The sequence below is a fragment of the Armigeres subalbatus genome, chromosome 2 (genome assembly GCF_024139115.2).
Source record: "Armigeres subalbatus isolate Guangzhou_Male chromosome 2, GZ_Asu_2, whole genome shotgun sequence".
Classification (NCBI taxonomy): domain Eukaryota; kingdom Metazoa; phylum Arthropoda; class Insecta; order Diptera; family Culicidae; genus Armigeres; species Armigeres subalbatus.
In genome coordinates, this window is record NC_085140.1 from 9,548,438 (window position 1) to 9,574,092 (window position 25,655).

General features: G+C 39.9%; 1 pseudogene; it reads left to right on the forward strand.

Moving 5' to 3' along the window:
• The first annotated feature begins 3,934 nt into the window (after positions 1 to 3,934).
• Positions 3,935 to 25,655, forward strand: part of LOC134208826 (uncharacterized) — a 52,398-nt pseudogene continuing 30,677 nt past the window's right edge.

The following is a 25,655-nucleotide window of genomic DNA, read 5'->3' on the forward strand; positions in this document are numbered from 1 at the left end:
AGAGCGCTGATTTTATTAGAAAAATCATTATTTTTAAGTCCACCAGTCTGGCCTTGATAATCTTGGTCAAGCGATTACAGTCTGTCTTTGAAGATGGTTGATTAGTGCGTTGAAGTGCTTTCTTTTGACATTCCGCATACGAATTAAGCCTTTGGTGAGTGTATCGATGGTTAGGGCATTGCTAACCTGAGGTGCGCTTCGTAGGTAATGCTATCATCCACGCACTACCGGAACCAATCCCAGTTGGCATGATGGTAGTTGCGTCGGGTAAGATGGCGTCGATTTGCCGAGGATCCCACCTCGAGCACTACCGGTGGGAGCATCCGAGCTCAATATGGTGTAGTGCTCATTATCTAGGTCTTGTTGGAGGATGGTGCAGTTTTGGTTAACCTGTTGTTCCCCCAGGCTTGGTGTTTCGCTTTGAGGTCGCCAACGATAATGTACACTGCCAGGTTAGCTTGATAATATCTTGACTCAGGGCCGCAGCAGAACTTGGCAGCAGACAGCAATTAATGTTTCGACGCAAGGCGATGGGCACTCCTCCCCCGGGGCCAGGACGATCGAGTCTCACAAGTCGAAAGTCGGGAATATAGACATTTACTTCGGGTTGGAGGTGTGTCTCGGTGATGGCTGCGATGTCGATGTCCTTTTCACTATGGAAGTCAATGCTTTTGTTCTGGATTGAAGAAGTGTTCTAATAAGGAAACTTGATGGAACTTTCAGAGCCCATATTTGGCTAGAAAAGTCATAACCGACGAAGAGGTGGTTCCCCCAGGCGGATGGGAAAGGATTCCGCAATGACGGAGTAGCGGCGCCTGTCGTGAAGCGTTGCTGCACATAGGAGACCGGGACATGGGTTGCCTTCTGCTGGTTTGGCTGGAGTAGCGGGAGGTTCGGAACAGTGTCGTCGACCTGATTGGTTCTTCGATGAAGCCTTTTTGCGGATGGCAATAAACTCGGCACGCTTGGGGTAGGAACGACTGCTGCCCTCGTGAATAGCACCGCAATCGGCACACTTGACTACAGCGGCTTTCTCCATCGCCTGATACGTTAAGATTTGGTGCGCTCCGGCACACTTGTCACAGCGGGGCTTCATATGGCAATTCCTGGTTCCATGGCCGAACGCAAGACAGTTTCTACACTGCGTTACGTCGCGTTTCTTCGGGCGGTATTTCTCCCACTCCACAATTATGTGGAAGAGTACCCTTCATTTCTGAAGGTCCGCTATGGTGGCAGAGCCCTTTTACAAATGCACCAGGTACAGTACATTCCGGTGACTATTCCCTTCGATGCGCTTGATGGGAAACATTTTAATCGGCTTCAATTTGTTGGCCTTCAACAATTGCCTCCGGGCTGTATTCCGTAAGGTCGCGAACCAGAATATTGAGAGGCTTTGTTCCAGGGGCATCATGCGAGTAGAACTCGCAGTTTTGGGCCAGCAGGTGTTTACTGACGTCCTGGTAGTCGGCTTCGGTGGTGCAGATGATTTTGGTTACCACGAAGCACAACTTAAACAGAGGGAATATCTGCTGCTTTCCGAGCTCTGTACGAAGTATGGCTTAGATGAAAAATCCATTAGCGGGAATGAAAAAAGGCCAGATGAGAGATAACCTTTTTTCCCTCACTACCCATGCCGCGAAAATTTGTTTTGGTCATTTTCTCATTTCTTTTATCCTTTTCGTACCACCACCAATTGCAAAAGAAGTAGCCTTTATGGAACAAACTTACTTCTATATGCAGTCTACGTGGTGGTATGGCTAGAATGACCGCATCTCAACGCCATTTTTGTCGATGGTCTAGGTTCGAATCCCGATCCTATCATAAAATTTTTATAATTAGTTCCCAAAAATTCTCGCGAAAAGTGAGTCGAAAAAGAATTTTATCAAGCAGGCACGATTTTCGTTTATCTTCCAGTTTCGTTCTATAGAAAATATGTGTGAGAGAAAGATGTTGTTCACCATAAACTACGAAAAAAGATTCTCCTTCGACCCGAAAATCGCTTTATTTCGTCTCATTGAAACGAAAAGTACGAGCCCTGGCTATGATACATCGGAAATAAGAAGGGGATCAAGTCTCCCCAGTGTCCCCTATAGTTTTCCTTAACATAATTATTCTCACAGGTAATTACAATATACGCTCTCAAAACATTGAAATATTTCCGCGGGAGTTTAAATGAATCATTAATATTACGTTTGCTAGCAATGTTTTCTGTCATCCCGAAGTATCCTTAATGCGTTTATGACCGATACACTTAATTTCATTCTTCGATATTAAAGCTTTGAATTCCCCATTCACTTATGGATCAACAAAAGTGTCAATATTCTCATCAAAGCCATAAACGAAAGCAATACCGGCTGGCGAAGAAAAAAACTGAAATGAAAACACTTTCCCTCGTTGCCATCTGCTGCCAACATGACAATTGATTATGCCTTATCTGGATGGTGCAAAACTGTCGTGCCATCTGAATGCGGCACTATCCTTCCTTCTGATGGCATTGCGTTGACATCTATTGAATTCATGTCCGGAATGAGCTGCAGTAAGAGACTTCATTATGTCCCATAAATATTGTGGCCATTTTGGACTGTCGTATCGTCCTGAGGCTCATTCCATTCCAAGCCAATTGAAACTTAAACCTAACCCAAATGGGATTTTAACCTGCCACAGGCCTACAAATGCTGTCTCTGCGATGAGTTCGCAAGTATTGCACATATCTAGAACAAACAATGAACTGCATCGCGGCGAGGACGACAGTTTAGCATCCATGATGCCGGATGGTGCGAATCGATTTGGCTAAATTCGAACAAGCATTGCGTTGGAATCGGACGAGCAAACATAATTAAAATTCCGGCATAAATAATCTACTTCGCGGACATACGCGACAACCGTCACTACTTGTTTCGTATGAATTTCCAGCTTCTACCATTAGCTGAACTGGCAGTGCTGCTGAGGGAATCGGTCTGCCCAGTTCAGTGAGAATGAAAGTGGCGGGCAACACTGCCAGGATCATTGAAACCATCGAAAGGCGTACGGAACGGGGCATCATTCCCTTCGTAGATATTATTACAGAGCAGAACGTGTACTATTCGACCTACTTGTCGTGCACCATCCCTTTCTACGCGCTTCACATAGAAACTGAATTTAACTTCATAGGGGTTCCCAATTTCTCCTTTGATTTGATTGATTAAGCTGATTAAACCAATGAGGCGTTGAAATATGGAATATTACATTATGCTATTTTCATCAATTTTAATAATAAACCATCAGGAAAAACTTCATCCTGAAAATACTTTTCAATTTTGGTTCCCACACTTTACAGTAGCTTGCTATTAATTATTATTTGTTAAACCATATAAAATAAGTAATATCCCATGTAAGCCAACTCAACTCATCTTAAGACAAATGAAGACATTCCAATATACAGCTTTAAATAATTTCCTATTCACTAATTAATAACGTTAAAATCGTGATAAAATGTTTTATTGAATGTGTTTGAGCTAAATGAGCAAAACACTATAAAATATCGAGAAGTTCAATACTCAGAGCACGGCATCGAAGCTGTTCCCTTTTTTCAAACTGTGAAGAACCTCTGCGAAATAGGTACTTGTTCTGGTTCGATTTCGCATCCACCGCGCCGCTACCGCAAGGGAGCCCACACTACTAACCACCTACGATCCAGCGCGGACGCACTGCGGCGCGGCATAATTTATTCATGTTAATTGGATGGCTCCGTGTCGGTGTGGCAACTTGGTTCACGTTCGCCTATTTCGCAAAAACATACCCCGGGAATTTGTTGCCATTGCCAGTTAGTTCCACACGAAGCAAGGCGCGATTGGATGCTTGCGTGAACATTCAAGGCGCATGAAGGACTGCTATAGTTCTGATGGAGGTGCACAGGAAGGGGGGAGAGAGCGACTATTCGATAAAAGTCAAAACAATGGCACCCACTCCCTCCATGACGACGCTACGGATGGCTTGCGGTCTCAAGGGAGACAAGGGTGGGAAGGCTTCGTCGAAGCTGGCGGGAAGTGTTTTCCGCCTCAGATTCCATGGATTCGATGACCACGATGAGTCCACGAAGACCGCGATCAACGACTGAGTAGGTAGGATTCTGTTGTTCTTGTTGATTTGTTGAACTTTGCGACTCACGCTTGCGGTACATATATACAGGAATCGCTGAATATTTGATCGGAAACAATTAACGGTCGGCGGCGAATGTTGGAAGGGAGAATGTAAGGTTTGTTCGATTCCACATGAATCGTTTTATTTAGTTTGGCGCAGTACTAACCCATCCATATTACGAAATGAATAATTGATGTTCCAATGCGAATGAAAAAGTTGTCGGCGTCCTGGGCTTTATTAAAAAAATAAGAATACTTTTTGCGAATCAGTGTGGTGAAAAAAGTAACCGTACTTGCAAATGTAATTTAAAGCAAATAATTCCGGAAGTCAACGATATTTCATTAACTCGGATAATTGCGGCATACGTCGGCCCGATTGTAGTCTATAATCGAAATCGATCATATCACAAAATCACGTCAGCAGACCGTGTGTGGGCTGTAATCACGGACGAAATGCGAGGCATGCATGGAAACCATAAAGAGCAAATTAAATTACGGCAGTCTCCATTAACGTGTCACGCGGGCAAAGAGCGGCACGTTTGTGGGATTTTCGTTACACGATAGGTCTGCATTATTGCAAAAGTTGTGCCATGTGGTGCCAACTCGGTGAAATTGATTTTGTTATGTGATTGCTCGGGCCTTCCCTTTAGCTTGCGCGGCTACAAAGCAAACCATGGCTGATGGTGGCTGGGTTCGATTCCCGGTCCAGTGTAGGAAATATTCGGGATGGCAATATGATATACTAATGTAAACATGGTCACTTGGCTTGAACCTCACAGTTATTACACTGTGGAAGAACTTAAAGAACATTAAGCTACGATGCGGAAATGTTCCATCAACGGGTATTATGCCAAAGAAAAAGGATACTTATCAGATCAATTATCAGTTTTATTAGCAGCCTGTGTTGGTGAAGACGAAGGGTGTTCGGAATGTGTTATGTAAGCTATAGAACGAATCAAAGCTTTTGAGCTCACAAAATGTCTTTCTAATGATTGATTTTGTGTAGTCACATACATATTAATACAGTAAAAATAATCTCTCCAAAGCTTTTCATTTATTGCTGTTATATTCCACACCCCACCACACAAGTGAATAAAACCTCAAAAGCAATACATAATTACATGATACCTGGTCAATTATCGCATATCAGATGACCACACTTCACTGGTTAGAGTGAGTCGTGCTGGAACCTCTGTAACGAAATTTCTGTCGAATAAACAGGTACAAATGCTTTTTACAGCAACAAATGCCAGACTAACGAAGAGCTAATAAGAAAACCAATCTTCTTTTTGTTGGAGCTATGAAATACGGTACGAAAATAAATTGATGTTTCCCACGAATGGATTACAAAATTCTTCATTTCCTTCAAGGCATGATCCAAGACATACAACTACTAGAAGATCCATTGGTACGCAAGGAAGTGCAAGACTTCAATCAGTGTGAAAACTCAGCCCTCTCCCAAGAATGAATCCATGAAAAGCAGAAAAACTATATTCAGAACGCCAATGGTACTAATGATTATGCAACTTACGGCATAATTCTGTTACATATGCTATATTAGATCACCAGCCTGCAAAAGTAGCATTGATGTGCCTACCGTGAATTGATTTCTTCACGAATGATGTCGATACGATGTTCAATTTGCCTTTGCTGCTTTTTTCCAGCTAACTTCCTCTTCTACTAGGGCTTTGACCAGTGACCAGTGACGAATGACCAGTGTTGAGCATTGTTCATTGGTCAATGATTTCAAATATTAAGGAGTGAGTTTGACTTCTTAAAATGTTTTGGGCAAATTAGTCAGATGACATGCAGATGAACTAGAGTATATGGTTCAAACCTTAACCTAATATGCTGTGGTTGAGCGTATTTATAATTGTAAATCTTCGTATATTGGAGCTCTAACAAAAATTATGCCACCAGGCGGCTTGCTTAATTTTGATCATTGCGCCAAGTGGCCAAAAACAACAATAATTGTCCATAATCTCACATTTAAGCATGAGCATGAGCATTAGCATGAGCATTATGACCGCACAATTCGTAGTTGCTACTCCGTGATTGACTGAACTTGCGAAATTGTACAGAGAACACAATTAATGGGGCTTGGGATTAGCTACCCATTCTCAATGTACACGTTTCGGGAGCTCAAATATTTAAAGTCAATAACGGCGCCGGCCACGTCCTTACGGTCATATAGGAATGGAAGGATTGTTAGTCCGACTCTCGTTGCTACTAGAGACCGAGTATACCTCTGCATCTCCACGATTGTCTTGGGATAGGATATCGTCTTAGTTACAAAGAACAATTTATCTGGATTTACTTTGGTAAGCGATGCCATCTATGGGATGGGAAATGACACTAATACGAGTTAAAAGTTAAAAAACATGCACGCCCGGTGGCATATGAAAGCTAAGAAGATTCGCGTTTTGGACGACCGCACGGAAGCGCAGCACTCTGTACTCACTTGTTCGATGGCTACAGCAAACTATTGAAGAACTCGCTTTTTTTCGACCGCGCGCGACATGCACATGAGCCACCGAACACAAAATACTTTATTTTTTCCCGACGACTAAAACACGCACTGCACTTACTTGTTCGATAGCTACTCTTATTACCGACTGCGCAATGCAGAACAAATATTTCGGCCTATCGCGCGATCGTTCTGCAGTCCGAAACAAGAGAAATCTCGCACTGAACTGATTTTATTACCGGCCGCGCAATGCAGAACAAATATTTCGGCCGATCGCGTCATCGTTCTGCAGTCCGAAACAAGAGAAATCTCGCACTGAACTCTGTCCATAATCTCACATTTAAGCCGTCAAAAGTCTCGAGTGAAATGGATTTTATGTTTTCTTAACCTTCCGGGACTCGCATCGTTGTAAAAAGTACAACACATTGAGAAAAAATGAGATATCTTTCTAGTCAGTTGACCAATTTGTTCCAAACCACCATGTATTCCTCAAACATTAGTTCTTCATCAATTGAAAAGATGATAAAAGTGATTCGATAGAAGGCTCGGGTAAATATAGCTAAATAAAAGGCTCAGGTGCACTGGGAAAAGTGACCAGTAATGAATTATTTATTAATTTCATTAAAAATTCATCCTATAGTAGCGCGATTTTTTCTATCGCCTTTCTGATAATAACCTTGGAATTCGCAGTTCTCACTCATCTATGACCATAGGTAGACACCAGACGGCCCTCAGGAAAACCCAGATCGTTCGTAAAAATGGTCGTTTTGGAGAGTTCGTCCTACAGCAGCGCAATTTTTTCTAAGCAATTTCCGCTGGTATCTGGAGTTAATGGAGTTAATACACAGTTCTTACTATGCTATGACCACAGGTGGCCACCAGACGGCCTTCCGAATAATCCGGAACGTCCGTAAAAATGGTCATTTTGGAAAGTACGTCCGAGAGCAGCACCGTTTTGACCCTTCCTTCGGAAGTGTCTATAATTTCACTTTGCATGCGTTACGCAGGTGTGTTACGTATTAATCTATCAAGAAATCTCGTGAATTATTAAATAAAATGTATGGTATTTGAAACAAATTCACTTTGACATTGAAAATATAATTATAACAAATGATACGATATGGTGTTATGCCTATTTTTCTGATTTGTTTCAAAGAAACAAATGATTTTAATTGAGGAACATATAGAAGCATGTACAAAAAAATCTTCTCAGAAAAGCAAAAACGTAAAAATTGAAAGGGATTTCAAAAATTTCTTCATTGGAAGCTAGATAGCAAATGTAAGCATGTTTTGAGACACTAACAGATCACTTGCATACATGTATGTGTGCGTACGTGTGCAAATTCTGAAATTTACTACATAAAAATCTCGCTCATTTTTAAGGTATTGAACAAGTTTAGTTTTACCAAATTATGCATCCATAAGGCGAAATATATGTTATTATTGAACGCTATTGAGTTTCGTTCCGATCAATGACTGATTTAATTAGTTCTGGATTAATTAAAATCGAGGTCTTTGAAATTACGAGTACAATATATGCTACCAGCGTTACGATAGTTACTAACCATGTCACAATTTTTATTCAATCCGACGAGCGCCTGATAGATATGCAGCAGGACGTACAGTACGTTATCATTCGTTGATTTGTCACTCAATCCATGACATCCGCCTTTGGGTAGGCAATTATTTTGTCACTTTCACGGTAAATCGCCGTGGGAAGCTGAGTATTTTTTATCTCGTTTTAAATACTGGAGTCTGGAAAAAACTTCCTTATAACCAAGGAAGGGTCAAAATCTCACTGTAGGTGGATTAATCTGGGTTTTTTCTAAACCATTTCGGATGGGGATGTTTTAGCTAAAACATATTTCTCGTACTGCTATGACCGCTGATGGCCACCAGGCGGCCTTCCAGAAACCCGGAACGTCCGTAAAAAATGGTCATTTTGTGAAGTTCGTCCTGGAGCAGTGGATTTTTTTTCAAAACAATTTCTGATAGTGATTTTGGAGATATTCCACAGTTCTTACTCTACTATAACCGTAGGTGGCCACCAGACTGCCTTTCTTATAATCCGGGACGTCCGTATAAAATGTTATTTTGAATTGTTTGTCCTAGAGCTTCTTCCTAGAATTCTGACAATAACCTTGAAGTTAATTCGCAGTTCTCACTCACCTATGCCGTAGATGCCACCAGACGGCTTTCCGGATAATCCGGAACGTCCGTAAAAATGATAATTTTGAAAGTTTGTCCTAGAGTAGCGCAATTTTTTGTAAACTATTTATGCCGGTGACATTCGAGTTAATACACAACTCCTACTCTGCTACGACCGCAGTGGCCACCAGGCTAGAGGTGTGCGCCGCCGCGCCACGCCGCCGCCGCCAGCAGTTTTTGGCACGCCGCCGCCGCCGACATTTTTTCATCGGCGCGCCGCCGTTTAAAATTTTCCACGCCGCTGATCTATAATTTTCCACGCCGATTGAAATTTTCAGTGGAAACTCCTAAGATTCATTGGATTTTCCGTATAATTTGCTGATAGATCTCTACAACATTACGTTGAAACTGCAGAGAATTTTTCGTGAAGATAAAAATTATTTACATGAAAATTCCATACAATATCTTGTTAAAATTTTGAAGAGCTCTCCGTAAAAACTAAGCGAAAAATGCGAACAATGAAAAAATGAAAATCTAATTTAAATTGAATTTTTGAATAGAAAAGAGTTGTTCGGCAGAAAGTCACAAGACTGAAAGTTGTTAGGCCGAATCGTTTAACCGAAAAGATTAATTGGTAGAAGTCTACCCGAGCAAAGCTTAAGAGCAAATCGATAACTTGTTTTAATGTTGTGAAATCATCGATTATGTTTACTTAATTTGATATCTTTTTGGTCGTTTTAACGGTTAAAATAACAAAACGTTTAGCAGAATCAGCTTACCGTGACATCAAATCAAAAACTATTCTGCTGTCGATGAGAGGAAATCGAAAATTAAATTTGATATTGACTTCCGATAGCAAAATAAGTACACAGTTTGATGTCATATCATTCAATTTAGTAATCTACAGCAACATGAGATCAAAATACATAATCAATCAGCTCGGAGACGAGCCAGCCTCAGGCTGAAAGTCCCCTTAATAAAGAAACAAAAAAACATAATCAATCATGATGATTTATACATATTTGAAAACAAATTGTGAATCATTTTGTTGTCAAAATCAAAATATTCTATATGCTCTCATGATGTTTTCAGATTTTGATAGGATATGTAGCCTACAGATATTTGGCCGAGAATCTTATTTGGTCGAACAGTTCCTTTGGCTAGAAAAAATCGTGAACTTGTCGTTCAGCTGAAATAGTCGTTTGGTAGAAAGGGCAATTTGGTCAAAATGGACATTCGGTCGAAAGTGTCGTTCGGCTGAATTGGTCACTTAGGATATTTTCACGACAATAATGGCAGAATCTTTTGAATTTCGCCTCAAAAAATTGATGAACTTCCCCAGATATTCTTCAAGTTTTTCCAGAATATTCATTTGAAAATTATTTTCAGATTTTCCACGTTTCGAGACTACTTTCACGTTTCGAGAACTCTTTGTAATTACCAAGGGAAAAATATATAAAGCTCTTTTAGTGGAATGTATTCAACCGTCTAAAGTACTCTCCATTTAATTCCACCAATTATTTTTGATATCTTTGCAGATACGTATTTCGACCACAACTGTGTGGTCGAAATACGTATCTGCAAAGATATCGAAAATAATTAGTGGAATTAAATGGAGAGTACTTAATTCGTTTTAGACGGTTGGGTACCAAAGGAAATCGTCTGGGATTTACATGAGAATCTCTACAGAGTTTTTACGGGAAGTTGTCCCAAATTTCTACAGGAAAATATTCGGAATATTCACGGAAAGTTCCTATTGAGTCTCTTTTGGGTATTCTTTAAAATTCAAACAGAAAATTTTGACTAGTAAAAGAGATGCTTTAACATTGACTTCCCCAATCTAAATTAATCAAGCCGGTTAGTTTTTTATCCTTTATTAGAGTGATTTGTTTTTTTTCGCAGGAAGAAGTTCATCATTAAACGGCTCTTTTGGCATAGTCAACTAACATCGGAAAAATGCTCGGAGTTTTTGAAGATTGTTTCTGGTTTCTTCAGAAAATTCTTTCTACTTTCGATTAAAAGTCCTTGGTAAGTTTCATTCCATTCCAATAAGACCGAAAGTTACAGACTGCCGAACTGGTAATTTGGCTGAAAAAGCCGTTTGTCCTAACAGGTCGTCTGGCCGAAACCATCGTTGCCCAAAAATGCCATTTAGCAGAAATAGTTTTTTGACAGAATAGGTCATTTGGCCAAACGGGGTTATACGGCAAAATTTCAATGACTGAACCTCGTACTGAACGGGTAATATGGTCAGAAATGGCCACTTGTTTGGCGAAATGGTCTTTTTGACAATTGACCATTGAACAAAATTTCGTTGCCTCTCTATGTTTATACTAGACTTTAGGCCAAAAGACATCTAGCCAGGTACCATTTAGCAAAACGGAAACTGTTATCAGATCAAAACTGGTTTGACCGAAAGCGATGTACAGCCAAAAGGAAAATTTGGACGGACTTTTTCACCCGAACGGCATTTTCAGCTAAATGCCCTGTTAGGGAAAACGACTTTTTCGGCCAAATTACCAGTTCGCACATACGGCTTTCGGCCAATGGAATTTCCCAAGAATTTCTTACGGACAATGCACTTGTCGTTCGATAACTGTAACATGACGCATTCTAGACGTCACACAATTGTCAGACGTCGTCAAAATAGAAGTGCATCTGATTGTTCACCGCTATGCAGTGATCATCGACTTTGACATAGTTTTGAATCTCAGCTGTTCGATAACTGCAAAACTGATGTAACTTTCGAAATGCAGTTAAAAGCATTGCAGTTAAATGACTTGCAGTTATCGAACGTCTACTGTACAAAGAATTTCCCGTAGAATTTCAAAAATTTCGAACAATTTTCCGTTGAATCGTTTTGAACAATCCTTCGCGGAAATTCTAAAGAAGTTTCCGTTAGCCTTACGGAGAATGCATTAAGGATCTGGCTTTTTCAGTCTATGGACCAGATCCTTAATGCAACACTTTTTCCAGTCGTGAACCCTTATGCGGCCGACGGGGTACCCGTGTTCCTTTTTCAAATTCAAGTGGTGATATTTCAATGAATTTTTATAGCTGAAAGCTGAAACTCGGTGACATCTAAGAACTCCATAAAATGTAGCATCTGTGAGAAAATCACGTTGATACAGTGAGGAGGGACGTGGGGAGGGGCATCTGATTTTTTTACCACGTGGATGGCCGACAGGGTACCCGTGTTCCACTAAATTTATATTTTCATAACTTTAACAATTTTCAACCGATTTTGATAATTTTGACAGTTTTAGAAACAGAAACTCATATACTTTTTGCCCATTGTCAAGGTTTACAGTTTTTGGCATGGTTATACAAGAAATCTTTGAAGTAAGGCTTAAGAGTTTACACGTAACCGAAGGACTATCAACCAGTTTCAAATATATTACATGCTCATTGCGCTTCTTAGAATAGTCGGTGTTCACAGTATATATTCTGGTTCTCCAAAACCCCTGAAGTAAGGCCTTTGTCATCCAAAAATCCCTGGAATAAGATCTTATGGTCTGCTAACGTTACCAAAGGTCTATCGAGCAAATTCAAAACGGTACATGCTCTTTATGGTGCTTAGCATATAATGCTTTCACAGTATATGTTCCGAGTCATCCAATGACCTTTTCTTAAAACATGTTTGCATTCCAAGTAGTTCTTGTTGCTGTCATTGATTCCAGGTAGTCTACGAGCTCCATACAGTCAAGGTCTTCGCATCAATCTCCGTAATGGAGGCAGTTAACGAAGAATAAACAAGTTGCGTGACTTCTTCTTGGTATATGTTTGTATTCTAAGTAGTTTTTGTTGTTGACGTGGGCTCCAGGTAGTATACGAACTCAATAGAGTCAAGATCTGTGGATCAACCTCAGTAACGGAGGCAGTTATTGAAGAATAAACAAGTTGTGTGACCCCTTCTTGGTATCTGTTTGTATTCCAGGTAATTCTTGTTGTTGTCATTGGTTCCAGGTAGTCTACAAACTCCATAAATTCAAGGTCTGTGGATCAACCTCCGTAATGGAGGCAGTTAATGAAGAATAAACAAGTTGTGTAACCCCTTCTTGATATATATCTGTTTTTCATGTAGTTCCTATTGTTGTTGTGAGTTCCAGGTAGTCTACGAACTCCACACAGTCAAGGTCTTCGAATCAATCTCCGTAATGGAGGCAGTTATCGAAGAATAAACAAGTTGTGTGACCCCGTCTTGGCATATGTTTGTATTCCAAGTAGTTTTGGTTGTTGTCGGGGGCTCTAGGTAGTCTACGAACTTCATAGATTCAAGGTCAGTGGATCAGCCTCCGTAATGGAGGCAGTTATTGAAGAATAAACATGTTTTGTGACCCCTTCTTGGCATATGTTTGTTTTTCATGTAGTTCTGGTAGTGTACGAACTCTATACAGTCCAGGTCTTCGGAGAAATCTTCGTAATGGAGGCGTTTATCGATAAACAAACAAGTTGCGTTACCCTTCTTGGTATATGTTTGTATTTCTTGTAGCTCTTGTTGTTGTCGTGAGTTCCAGGTTGTCTACAAACTCCATACAGTTAAGATCTTCGGATCAATCTCCGTAATGGAGGCAGTTATCGAAGAATAAACAAGTTGCGTGACCCCTTCTTGGTATATGTGTGTATTCCAAGTAGTTCTTGTTGTTGTCGAGGACTCCAGGTAGTCTACGAACTCCATAGAGCCAAGGTATGGGGTTCTACCTTGGTAACGGAAGCAGTTATAGAAGAATAAACAAGTTGTGTGACGCCTTCATGGTATTTGTTTGTATTCTAAGTAGTTCTTGTTATTATTGGTTCCAGGAAGTCTACGAACTCCATAGAGTCAAGGTCTGTGGATCAATTTTCGTAATGGAGGCAGTTATTGAAGAATAAACAAGTTTTGTGACCCCTTCTTGGTATATGTTTGTATTCCAAGTAGTTCTTGTTGTCGTGGGCTCCAGGTAGTCTACGAACTCCATACAGTCAAGATCTTCGGATCAATCTCCGTAATGGAGGCAGTTATCGAAGAATAAACAAATAGCGTGACCCTTTCTTGGTATATGTTTGTATTCCAAGTAGTTCTTGTTGTTGTCGTGGCTTCCAGGAAGTCTACGAACTCCATAGAGCCAAGGTCGGTGTATCAACTTCCGTAACGGATGCAGTTATTGAAGAACAACTGGGAAGGACGGAAGGTAGCGGTTTTCCTCCAATACCTTTTCCGAACTTAATCTATCACATGTTGTGCATATGCAAAATCGAGTTTCGGACATAGCAATTAATTTCCAATCCGGCTGGCTCAATACCCGGAACATAGGCAATTAACTTTGAATGTACTGAACTCGAAAGGCGATCCCTCTTCGCTTATGTGGTCGGGTTGGGATCTGACGACTAACTGGCACAATCTCACACAACCCTACTTCATCGAGCGCCGTTGGTGATGAAGCAAGTGTGTAGGAGCCAGATAATACTAAATACTCATCCTACTTGGTTGGCATTGTACAAAAACATATATGAGAGAGTTAGTTCTGAGAATGTGTTGCGAGAGTTCGGCTACATGCCCGGTGCTGGGAATTTGGTTTCATCAGTACCCGCTAAGCTGCGGAGGACGACGGAGGTCCTTCGTAGCTTAGTAGGGAAAACACCTGTCTAGCGTACTGGTTTCGTGGGATCAAACCCCACCGAAGTTCTGTAAATCAATCTCCGTAATGGAGGCAGTTATCGAAGAATAGACAAGTTTTGTGACCCCATCTTGGTATATGTTTGTATTCAAAGTAGTTCTTGTTGTTGTCTTGAGCTCCAGATAGTCTATGAAATAGAGTCAAGGTCGATGGATCAACCTCCTTAATGAAGGCAGTTATTTGAAAATAAACAAGTTGTGAGACCCCTTCTTGGTATATGTTTGTATTTTAAGTAGTTATTTTCATTGTCGTGAGCTCCATAGCAAGGCAAAATACGTGAATGGAATCCGTATTTTTTTGTCGAAGAGACTTACAAATTTATTAATAGGTACTTATAAATGATTCATAATAAGCTACAGGCAGTGAAGGGTTAGGCAAAATCAGGGGTAGACAAAATCTGGGAGTGACAAAATCGGGTCAACCTCATCTGAGTGAATGTACGCATTCCTAGTACAGTAGCCGTTCGATAACTGCAAAATGTTTACTTTTCAGTTATCGAATGCCGTTCGATAACTGCAACGCACTCTAGACGTCAAACGGTTGTCAATCGACGTCCGATGCAATAAAAGTGCATCTAAATGTGCAGCGCAATGCAGCTGTCATTGAGTCTGACATCGGTTTGAAGTTTAGCGGTCCGATAACTGTAAAACTGTTGCAAGTATCGAATTGCAGTTAAAAAGCATTTGCAGTTAAATGACTTGCAGTTATCGAACGTCTGCTGTAGCTTTTGTTTTTGCCATGGTACTAGGTAGTCTATGAACTCCATATAGGAATGATCTGCAGATCAATCCACGAACGGAAGGCTATTGGTATATGTTTGCATTTCAAGTAGTTCAAGTTGTTGTCATTAGCTCTGGGCAGTTATTGAAGAATAAACAAGATGTGAAACCTCATCTTGATATATTAGCATTCCAAGTAGTTATTGTTGTCTTGTTGTTGTTGGTTCCAGGTAGTAAACTTCATTCATATCCCTAATATGAAGTTGTCTATTCTTTGGAAATGCAAAATGTAAATAAATTGGAACGATACAACTTCACGCCGAGAACGTGAGGGAGAAAACGGGCTAATATCTCAAAGATCATGTACCATATTAAAATTATATTGAGGATACTCCTCATGGAATCAAGTTTCAAAGTGCTCGCGTTTTCGGGGGGCACACCAATCGATACTGGAGGCGGCGCACAGCTGTCATTTTTGTTGATTTAGCTTTGCTGCATCGCAGCATGCGTGAAATAATAAAAATGACAGTTGTGCGTTGCTACCGTATCGAGTGGTGTGCCCCGAAAACGCGAGCACTTTGAAACTTGGATTCCGTGAGGAGTGTCCTTAATCTAATTCTAATATGGTACATGATCTTTGCGATATTACCCGTTTTTTCCCTCACGTTCTCGGCGTGAAGTTGTATCGTTCCAATTTATTTACATTTTGCATTTCGGATTCCGGATTCCGTAAGGAGTGACTTTAAAGACCCTCTAGATATTCGTGTAAGCCTAGAAGTCTTACTCCATAAATTTCTAGGATGACCATTAGCATATGCCATGAACGCTTTTTATTCTAGAACCCCAAAGGCATGTACCAAATTTAAAACAGGCTCTGGTGTAGATCCTAATGCCTTACTCCAGGGTTTTCCTGGATGATCATGAACATTTGAAATGGGTGCATTCTATTCTACGTACCATAAAAGGCATGTATAACTATTCAAATAGGCCGAAAGAGCTCTGGTTACGCGTGAAGTTCCTGAGGATTGTTCAAGTGCAATGAAAGCGGTATATTCTATGTACCACAAAGGGCATATGCCAATTTTGAAACAATCCGAAAGGTATCTGCCCAAGCAACCAGAAGTTCAGATTTTACTTAAATTTTCTCTTAACCGAACTAATTGGTTCACTATGGTTCACATCAAGTTCCAAGCATCCTTAACGGAACTTTAAAGTTCACTTTTACGCTCCCACAATACGAAAATTACTTAAAATGAGAGCTGATTAAGCCAAAATAGCCCCTCTTATCCGAACTTCTGGTTGCTTGGATGGTTACGTGTGAAGATCCTGAGGCCTATTCTAACATTTTCTTGGAAGACCATAAACATATGCAATGCACGTATTCTATTCTATGTACCACAAAGGGTATGTACCACTTTTGAAACAAGCCAAAAGATCTCTGGGTACCCATGCAGATTTAAAGGCCTATTCCAGGGTTTTCTTGGATGACCATGAACCTATGCAATGGACGAAAAATATTCTATGTACGACAAAGGGCATGTAACACTTTTGAAAAAATCTGATAGATCTTTGGTTACGCGTGTAGATCTTAAGGCCTTTTCCAGGGTTTTCTTGGAGGACACTGAACATATGCAATAAAGGCGTTCTATTCTATGTACCACAAAGGGCATGTACCACTTTTGAAACAATCTAAAAGATCTCTGGTTACGCGTGTAGACCTGAAGGCTTTTTCTAGGGTTTTCTTGGATGACCATGAACATATGCAATGAAGGCGCCAAAGGATTTATCCGAGAGATTTCTTCGATAGCGCAAAACATATGTAGTGATCACATTTGATTTCAAGATGCGCAAAAAGCGTGTACCACTTTTGAGACAAGTCCATAGACCCATGGTTATGAGTGTAGACCTCAAGGCCTTACTCCAGAGATTTCTTGGATGACTCGGAACATATACTGTGAACGCATTCTATGCTAAGTACCACAAAGAGCATGTACCGTATTTGAATTTACATAATAGGCCTTTGGTTACGCGAGTAGATCTTTAGGCTTTACTCCAGAGATTTCTCGGATGACCAAGACCTCATTTCAGGGATTTTGGATTACCCGAAGCATAAACTGTGAACACCTTCAATTCTAAGAAGCGCAAAGAGCTTGTAGCATATTTGAAACTGGTTGAATGGCCTTTGGTTACGCGTGTAGACTCTTAAGCCTTTACTTCAAAGATTTCTTGAATAACCATGGGCGTAAGCCGTAAACATTGACAATGAGCAAAAAGTATATGAGTTTCTGTTTCCAAAACTGTCAAAATTATCAAAATCGGTTGAAAATTGTTGAAGTTATGCGAATATCAATTTAGTGGAACACGGGTACCCTGTCGGCCATCCACGTATGTTTTTTTTGTTGGCCGCATAAGGGTTAATTAATAACACTTACGGAGAATTTCTCCTGAACATTCCAGAGATTTTTTCTCGAAAACTCCTTAGAGTCTCCCGCGAAAATTCTTAAAAATTGACTGTTTTATCGTTGGCCATGCCAAACAAGCCGTCTTTATTATTCTAGATTGAGAAAGCCAACGGTAAAACATCCATTCAACCAGCCGCACTCTTCTACACAGCAAATAATTTTGAAAATTCAACGACGTGTAAAATTGCAGCGAACCCTATCAAACGAATTAACATTTGATATTCAATTAAATTTGATAGAATTTTACAAGCAAGCACAGATTAAATTTATTTCGACTCAAAAGAATAGTAAGATCGATTGAATGTTACGTTTATTTGCATGCTCCAAATATGTGCATGCAAATACATTTAAAATCACAACATATTTTTATCTGTGTACAATTATCAATAATGTTCTGTACAAATTTGGAAGAATACTCAATAGAAACTCAACAAGACCTTTTCATAAATTTCCGAAGTTTTTCCTGTACATCCTGAACATTTTTTTTTTGTAAAAATTCTGAAGTTTCTCATGTAAATTGCGACAAATTTTCTGCTGAAATTCCAAACAATTTTATTTGGGAATTCAAAAGAGCTTCTCTTGGTAATTCCAAAGATTTCTCGAAACTTCAAACAATCCGAAAATATTTTCCAAATTTTGGTTTTCCTCCAGATTTTTCAGGAAAAGTTCATTAGATTTTTCATGCGAAAATAAAAAAAAATCTTCTTTTAATCTCTTGAAAATATGCCGAAAAAATGCAAAAAAAAACTTAGAAAAACGTAATGAAAAAAATCGCCACGCCGATTCACGCCGCCGTCGCCGCCGGGTAAAATGGCTTTCGGCGTGACGCCGAAAACGCCGCCGCCGCCGGCCAAAATTCTGACGAATATCGGACCGGCGCACACCTCTACACCAGGCGGCCTTCCGGAAAATCCAGGACATCCGTAAAAATGGTCATTTTGTGAAGTTCATCCTTGAGTAACGAAAATTTTCTAAACCATTTCTGACGGTGATATTAGAGATATTTCAAAGTCTTAATTAGCTATGACTACAGGTGACCACCAGACGACCTTCCGAATAATTTTGGTCGTTTTAACGGTTAAAATAACAAAACGTTTAGCAGAATCAGCTTACCGTGACATCAAATCAAAAACTATTCTGCTGTCGATGAGAGGAAATCGAAAACTAAATTTGATATTGGCTTCCGATAGCAAAATAAGTACACAGTTTGATGTCATATCATTCAATTTATTAATCTACAGCAACATGAGATCAAAATACATAATCAATCAGCTCGGAGACGAGCCAGCCTCGGGCTGAAAGTCTCCTTAATAAAGAAACAAAAAAAAACATAATCAATCATGATGATTTATACATATTTGAAAACAAATTGTGAATCATTTTGTTGTCAAAATCAAAATATTCTATATGCTCTCATGATGTTTTCAGACTTTGATAGGATATGTAGCCTACAGATATTTGGCCGAGAATCTTATTTGGTCGAACAGCTCCTTTGGCTAAAAAAATCGTTAACTTGTCGTTCGGCTGAAATAGTCGTTTGGTAGAAAGGGCAATTTGGTCAAAATGGACATTCGGTTGAAAGTGTCGTTCAGCTGAATTGGTCACTTAGGATATTTTCACGACAATAATGGCAGAATCTTTTGAATTTCGCCTCAAAAAATTGATGAACTTCCCCAGATATTCTTCAAGTTTTTCCAGAATATTCATTTGAAAATTATTTTCAGATTTTCCACGTTTCGAGACTACTTTCACGTTTCAAGAACTCATTGTAATTACCAAGGGAAAAATATATAAAGCTCTTTTAGTGGAATGTATTCAACCGTCTAAAACGAGTTAAGTACTCTCCATTTAATTCCACTAATTATTTTTGATATCTTTGCAGATACGTATTTCGACCACAACTGTGTGGTCGAAATACGTATCTGCAAAGATATCGAAAATAATTAGTGGAATTAAATGGAGAGTACTTAATTCGTTTTAGACGGTTGGGTACCAAAGGAAATCGTCTGGGATTTACATGAGAATCTCTACAGAGTTTTTACGGGAAGTTGTCCCAAATTTCTACAGGAAAATATTCGGAATATTCACGGAAAGTTCCTATTGAGTCTCTTTTGAGTATTCTTTAAAATTCACACAGAAAATTTTTAATAGTGAAAGAGATGCTTTAACGTTGACTTCCCCAATCTAAATTAATCAAGCCGGTTAGTTTTTTATCCTTTATTAGAGTGATTTGTTTTTTTTTTCACAGGGATAAGTTCATCATTAAACGGCTAGTTTGGAATAGCCAACTTTAAAACATCGGAAAAATGCTCGGAGTTTTTGAAGATTGTTTCTGGTTTCTTCAGAAAATTCTTTCTACTTTCGATTAAAAATTCTTGGTAAGTTTCATTCCATTCCAATAAGACCGAAAGTTACAGACTGTCGAGCTGGTAATTTGGCTGAAAAAGCCGTTTGTCCTAACAGGTCGTCTGGCCGAAACCATCGTTGCCCAAAAATGCCATTTAGCAGAAATAGTTTTTTGACAGAATAGGTCATTTGGCCAAACGGGGTTATACGGCAAAATTTCAATGACTGAACCTCGTACTGAACGGGTAATATGGTCAGAAATGGCCACTTGTTTGGCGAAATGGTCTTTTGACAATTGACCATTGAACAAAAATTTCGTTGCCTCTCTATGTTTATACTAGACTTTAGGCCAAAAGACATCTAGCCAGGTACCATTTAGCAAAACGATTCACGGAAACTGTTATAAGATAAAAACTGGTTTGACCGAAAGCGATGTACAGCCAAAAGGAAAATTTGGACGGACTTTTTCACCCGAACGGCATTTTCAGCTAAATGCCCTGTTAGGGAAAACGACTTTTTCGGCCAAATTACCAGTTCGCACATACGGCTTTCGGCCAATGGAATTTCCCAAGAATTTCTTACGGACAATGCACTTGTCGTTCGATAACTGTAACATGACGCATTCTAGACGTCACACAATTGTCAGACGTCGTCAAAATAGAAGTGCATCTGATTGTTCACCGCTATGCAGTGATCATCGACTTTGACATAGTTTTGAATCTCAGCTGTTCGATAACTGCAAAACTGATGTAACTTTCGAAATGCAGTTAAAAGCATTGCAGTTAAATGACTTGCAGTTATCGAACGTCTACTATACAAAGAATTTCCCGTAGAATTCCAAGAATTTCGAACAAATTTTCGTTGAATCGTTTTGAACAATCCTTCACGGAAATTCTAAGGAGTTTCCGTTAGCCTTATGGAGAATGCATTAAGGATCTGGCTTTTCAGTCTATGGACCAGATCCTTAATGCAACACTTTTTCCAGTCGTGAACCCTTATGCGGCCGACGGGGTACCCGTGTTCCTTTTTCAAATTCAAGTGGTGATATTTCAATGAATTTTTTAAAGCTGAAAGCTGAAACTCGGTGACATCTAAGAACTCCATAAAATGTAGCATCTGTGAGAAAATCACGTTGATACAGTGAGGAGGGACGTGGGGAGGGGCATCTGATTTTTTTTACCACGTGGATGGCCGACAGGGTACCCGTGTTCCACTAAATTTATATTTTCATAACTTTAACAATTTTCAACCGATTTAGATAATTTTGACAGTTTTAGAAACAGAAACTCATATACTTTTTGCCCATTGTCAAGGTTTACAGTTTTTGGCATGGTTATACAAGAAATCTTTGAAGTAAGGCTTAAGAGTTTACACACGTAACCGAAGGACTATCAACCAGTTTCAAATATATTACATGCTCATTGCGCTTCTTAGAATAGTCGGTGTTCACAGTATATATTCTGGTTCTCCAAAAACCCCTGGAGTAAGGCCTTAGTCATCCAAAAAATCCCTGGAATAAGATCTTATGGTCTGCTAACGTTACCAAAGGTCTATCGAGAAAATTCAAAAACGGTACATGCTCTTTATGGTGCTTAGCATATAATGCTTTCACAGTATATGTTCCGAGTCATCCAATGACCTTTTCTTAAAACATGTTTGCATTCCAAGTAGTTCTTGTTGCTGTCATTGATTCCAGGTAGTCTACGAGCTCCATACAGTCAAGGTCTTCGCATCAATCTCCGTAATGGAGGCAGTTAACGAAGAATAAACAAGTTGCGTGACTTCTTCTTGGTATATGTTTGTATTCTAAGTAGTTTTTGTTGTTGACGTGGGCTCCAGGTAGTATACGAACTCAATAGAGTCAAGATCTGTGGATCAACCTCAGTAACGGAGGCAGTTATTGAAGAATAAACAAGTTGTGTGACCCTTCTTGGTATCTGTTTGTATTCCAGGTAATTCTTGTTGTTGTCATTGGTTCCAGGTAGTCTACAAACTCCATAAATTCAAGGTCTGTGGATCAACCTCCGTAATGGAGGCAGTTAATGAAGAATAAACAAGTTGTGTAACCCCTTCTTGATATATATCTGTTTTTCATGTAGTTCCTATTGTTGTTGTGAGTTCCAGGTAGTCTACGAACTCCACACAGTCAAGGTCTTCGAATCAATCTCCGTAATGGAGGCAGTTATCGAAGAATAAACAAGTTGTGTGACCCTGTCTTGGCATATGTTTGTATTCCAAGTAGTTCTGGTTGTTGTCGGGGGTTCTAGGTAGTCTACGAACTTCATAGATTCAAGGTCAGTGGATCAGCGTCCGTAATGGAGGCAGTTATTGGAGAATAAACATGTTTTGTGACCCCTTCTTGGCATATGTTTGTTTTTCATGTAGTTCTTGTTGTTTTTGTGAGTTCCAGGTAGTGTACGAACTCCATACAGTCAAGGTCTTCGGAGAAATCTTCGTAATGGAGGCGTTTATCGATAAACAAACAAGTTGCGTTACCCCTTCTTGGTATATGTTTGTATTTCTTGTAGCTCTTGTTGTTGTCGTGAGTTCCAGGTTGTCTACAAACTCCATACAGTTAAGATCTTCGGATCAATCTCCGTAATGGAGGCAGTTATCGAAGAATAAACAAGTTGCGTGACCCCTTCTTGGTATATGTGTGTATTCCAAGTAGTTCTTGTTGTTGTCGAGGACTCCAGGTAGTCTACGAACTCCATAGAGCCAAGGTATGGGGTTCTACCTTGGTAACGGAAGCAGTTATAGAAGAATAAACAAGTTGTGTGACGCCTTCATGGTATTTGTTTGTATTCTAAGTAGTTCTTGTTATTATTGGTTCCAGGAAGTCTACGAACTCCATAGAGTCAAGGTCTGTGGATCAATTTTCGTAATGGAGGCAGTTATTGAAGAATAAACAAGTTTTGTGACCCCTTCTTGGTATATGTTTGTATTCCAAGTAGTTCTTGTTGTCGTGGGCTCCAGGTAGTCTACGAACTCCATACAGTCAAGATCTTCGGATCAATCTCCGTAATGGAGGCAGTTATCGAAGAATAAACAAATAGCGTGACCCTTTCTTGGTATATGTTTGTATTCCAAGTAGTTCTTGTTGTTGTCGTGGCTTCCAGGAAGTCTACGAACTCCATAGAGCCAAGGTCGGTGTATCAACTTCCGTAACGGATGCAGTTATTGAAGAACAACTGGGAAGGACGGAAGGTAGCGGTTTTCCTCCAATACCTTTTCCGAACTTAATCTATCACATGTTGTGCATATGCAAAATCGAGTTTCGGACATAGCAATTAATTTCCAATCCGGCTGGCTCAATACCCGGAACATAGGCAATTAACTTTGAATGTACTGAACTCGAAAGGCGATCCCTCTTCGCTTATGTGGTCGGGTTGGGATCTGACGACTAACTGGCACAATCTCACACAACCCTACTTCATCGAGCGCCGTTGGTGATGAAGCAAGTGTAGGAGCCAGATAATACTAAATACTCATCCTACTTGGTTGGCATTGTACAAAACATATATAAGAGAGTTAGTTCTGAGAATGTGTTGCGAGAGTTCGGCTACATGCCCGGTGCTGGGAATTTGGTTTCATCAGTACCCGCTAAGCTGCGGAGGACGACGGAGGTCCTTCGTAGCTTAGTAGGGAAAACACCTGTCTAGCGTACTGGTTTCGTGGGATCAAACCCCACCGAAGTTCTGTAAATCAATCTCCGTAATGGAGGCAGTTATCGAAGAATAGACAAGTTTTGTGACCCCATCTTGGTATATGTTTGTATTCAAAGTAGTTCTTGTTGTTGTCTTGAGCTCCAGATAGTCTATGAAATAGAGTCAAGGTCGATGGATCAACCTCCTTAATGAAGGCAGTTATTTGAAAATAAACAAGTTGTGAGACCCCTTCTTGGTATATGTTTGTATTTTAAGTAGTTATTTTCATTGTCGTGAGCTCCATAGCAAGGCAAAATACGTGAATGGAATCCGTATTTTTTTGTCGAAGAGACTTACAAATTTATTAATAGGTACTTATAAATGATTCATAATAAGCTACAGGCAGTGAAGGGTTAGGCAAAATCAGGGGTAGACAAAATCTGGGAGTGACAAAATCGGGTCAACCTCATCTGAGTGAATGTACGCATTCCTAGTACAGTAGCCGTTCGATAACTGCAAAATGTTTACTTTTCAGTTATCGAATGCCGTTCGATAACTGCAACGCACTCTAGACGTCAAACGGTTGTCAATCGACGTCAGATGCAATAAAAGTGCATCTAAATGTGCAGCGCAATGCAGCTGTCATTGAGTCTGACATCGGTTTGAAGTTTAGCGGTCCGATAACTGTAAAACTGTTGCAAGTATCGAATTGCAGTTAAAAAGCATTGCAGTTAAATGACTTGCAGTTATCGAACGTCTGCTGTAGCTTTTGTTTTTGCCATGGTACTAGGTAGTCTATGAACTCCATATAGGAATGATCTGCAGATCAATCCACGAACGGAAGGCTATTGGTATATGTTTGCATTTCAAGTAGTTCAAGTTGTTGTCATTAGCTCTGGGCAGTTATTGAAGAATAAACAAGATGTGAAACCTCATCTTGATATATTAGCATTCCAAGTAGTTATTGTTGTCTTGTTGTTGTTGGTTCCAGGTAGTAAACTTCATTCATATCCCTAATATGAAGTTGTCTATTCTTTGGAAATGCAAAATGTAAATAAATTGGAACGATACAACTTCACGCCGAGAACGTGAGGGAAAAAACGGGCTAATATCGCAAAGATCATGTACCATATTAAAATTATATTGAGGACACTCCTCACGGAATCCAAGTTTCAAAGTGCTCGCGTTTTCGGGGGCACACCAATCGATACGGAGGCGGCGCACAACTGTCATTTTTGTTGATTTAGCTTTGCTGCGTCGCAGCATGCGTGAAATAATAAAAATGACAGTTGTGCGTTACTTCCGTATAGAGTGGTGTGCCCCCGAAAACGCGAGCACTTTGAAACTTGGATTCCGTGAGTAGTGTCCTTAATCTAATTTTAATATGGTACATGATCTTTGCGATATTAGCCCGTTTTTTCCCTCACGTTCTCGGCGTGAAGTTGTATCGTTCCAATTTATTTACATTTTGCATTTCGGATTCCGGATTCCGTAAGGAGTGACTTTAAAGACCCTCTAGATATTCGTGTAAGCCTAGAAGTCTTACTCCATAAATTTCTAGGATGACCATTAGCATATGCCATGAACGCTTTTTATTCTAGAACCCCAAAGGCATGTACCAAATTTAAAACAGGCTCTGGTGTAGATCCTAATGCCTTACTCCAGGGTTTTCCTGGATGATCATGAACATTTGAAATGGGTGCATTCTATTCTACGTACCATAAAAGGCATGTATAACTATTCAAATAGGCCGAAAGAGCTCTGGTTACGCGTGAAGTTCCTGAGGATTGTTCAAGTGCAATGAAAGCGGTATATTCTATGTACCACAAAGGGCATATGCCAATTTTGAAACAATCCGAAAGGTATCTGCCCAAGCAACCAGAAGTTCAGATTTTACTTAAATTTTCTCTTAACCGAACTAATTGGTTCACTATGGTTCACATCAAGTTCCAAGCATCCTTAACGGAACTTTAAAGTTCACTTTTACGCTCCCACAATACGAAAAATTACTTAAAATGAGAGCTGATTAAGCCAAAATAGCCCCTCTTATCCGAACTTCTGGTTGCTTGGATGGTTACGTGTGAAGATCCT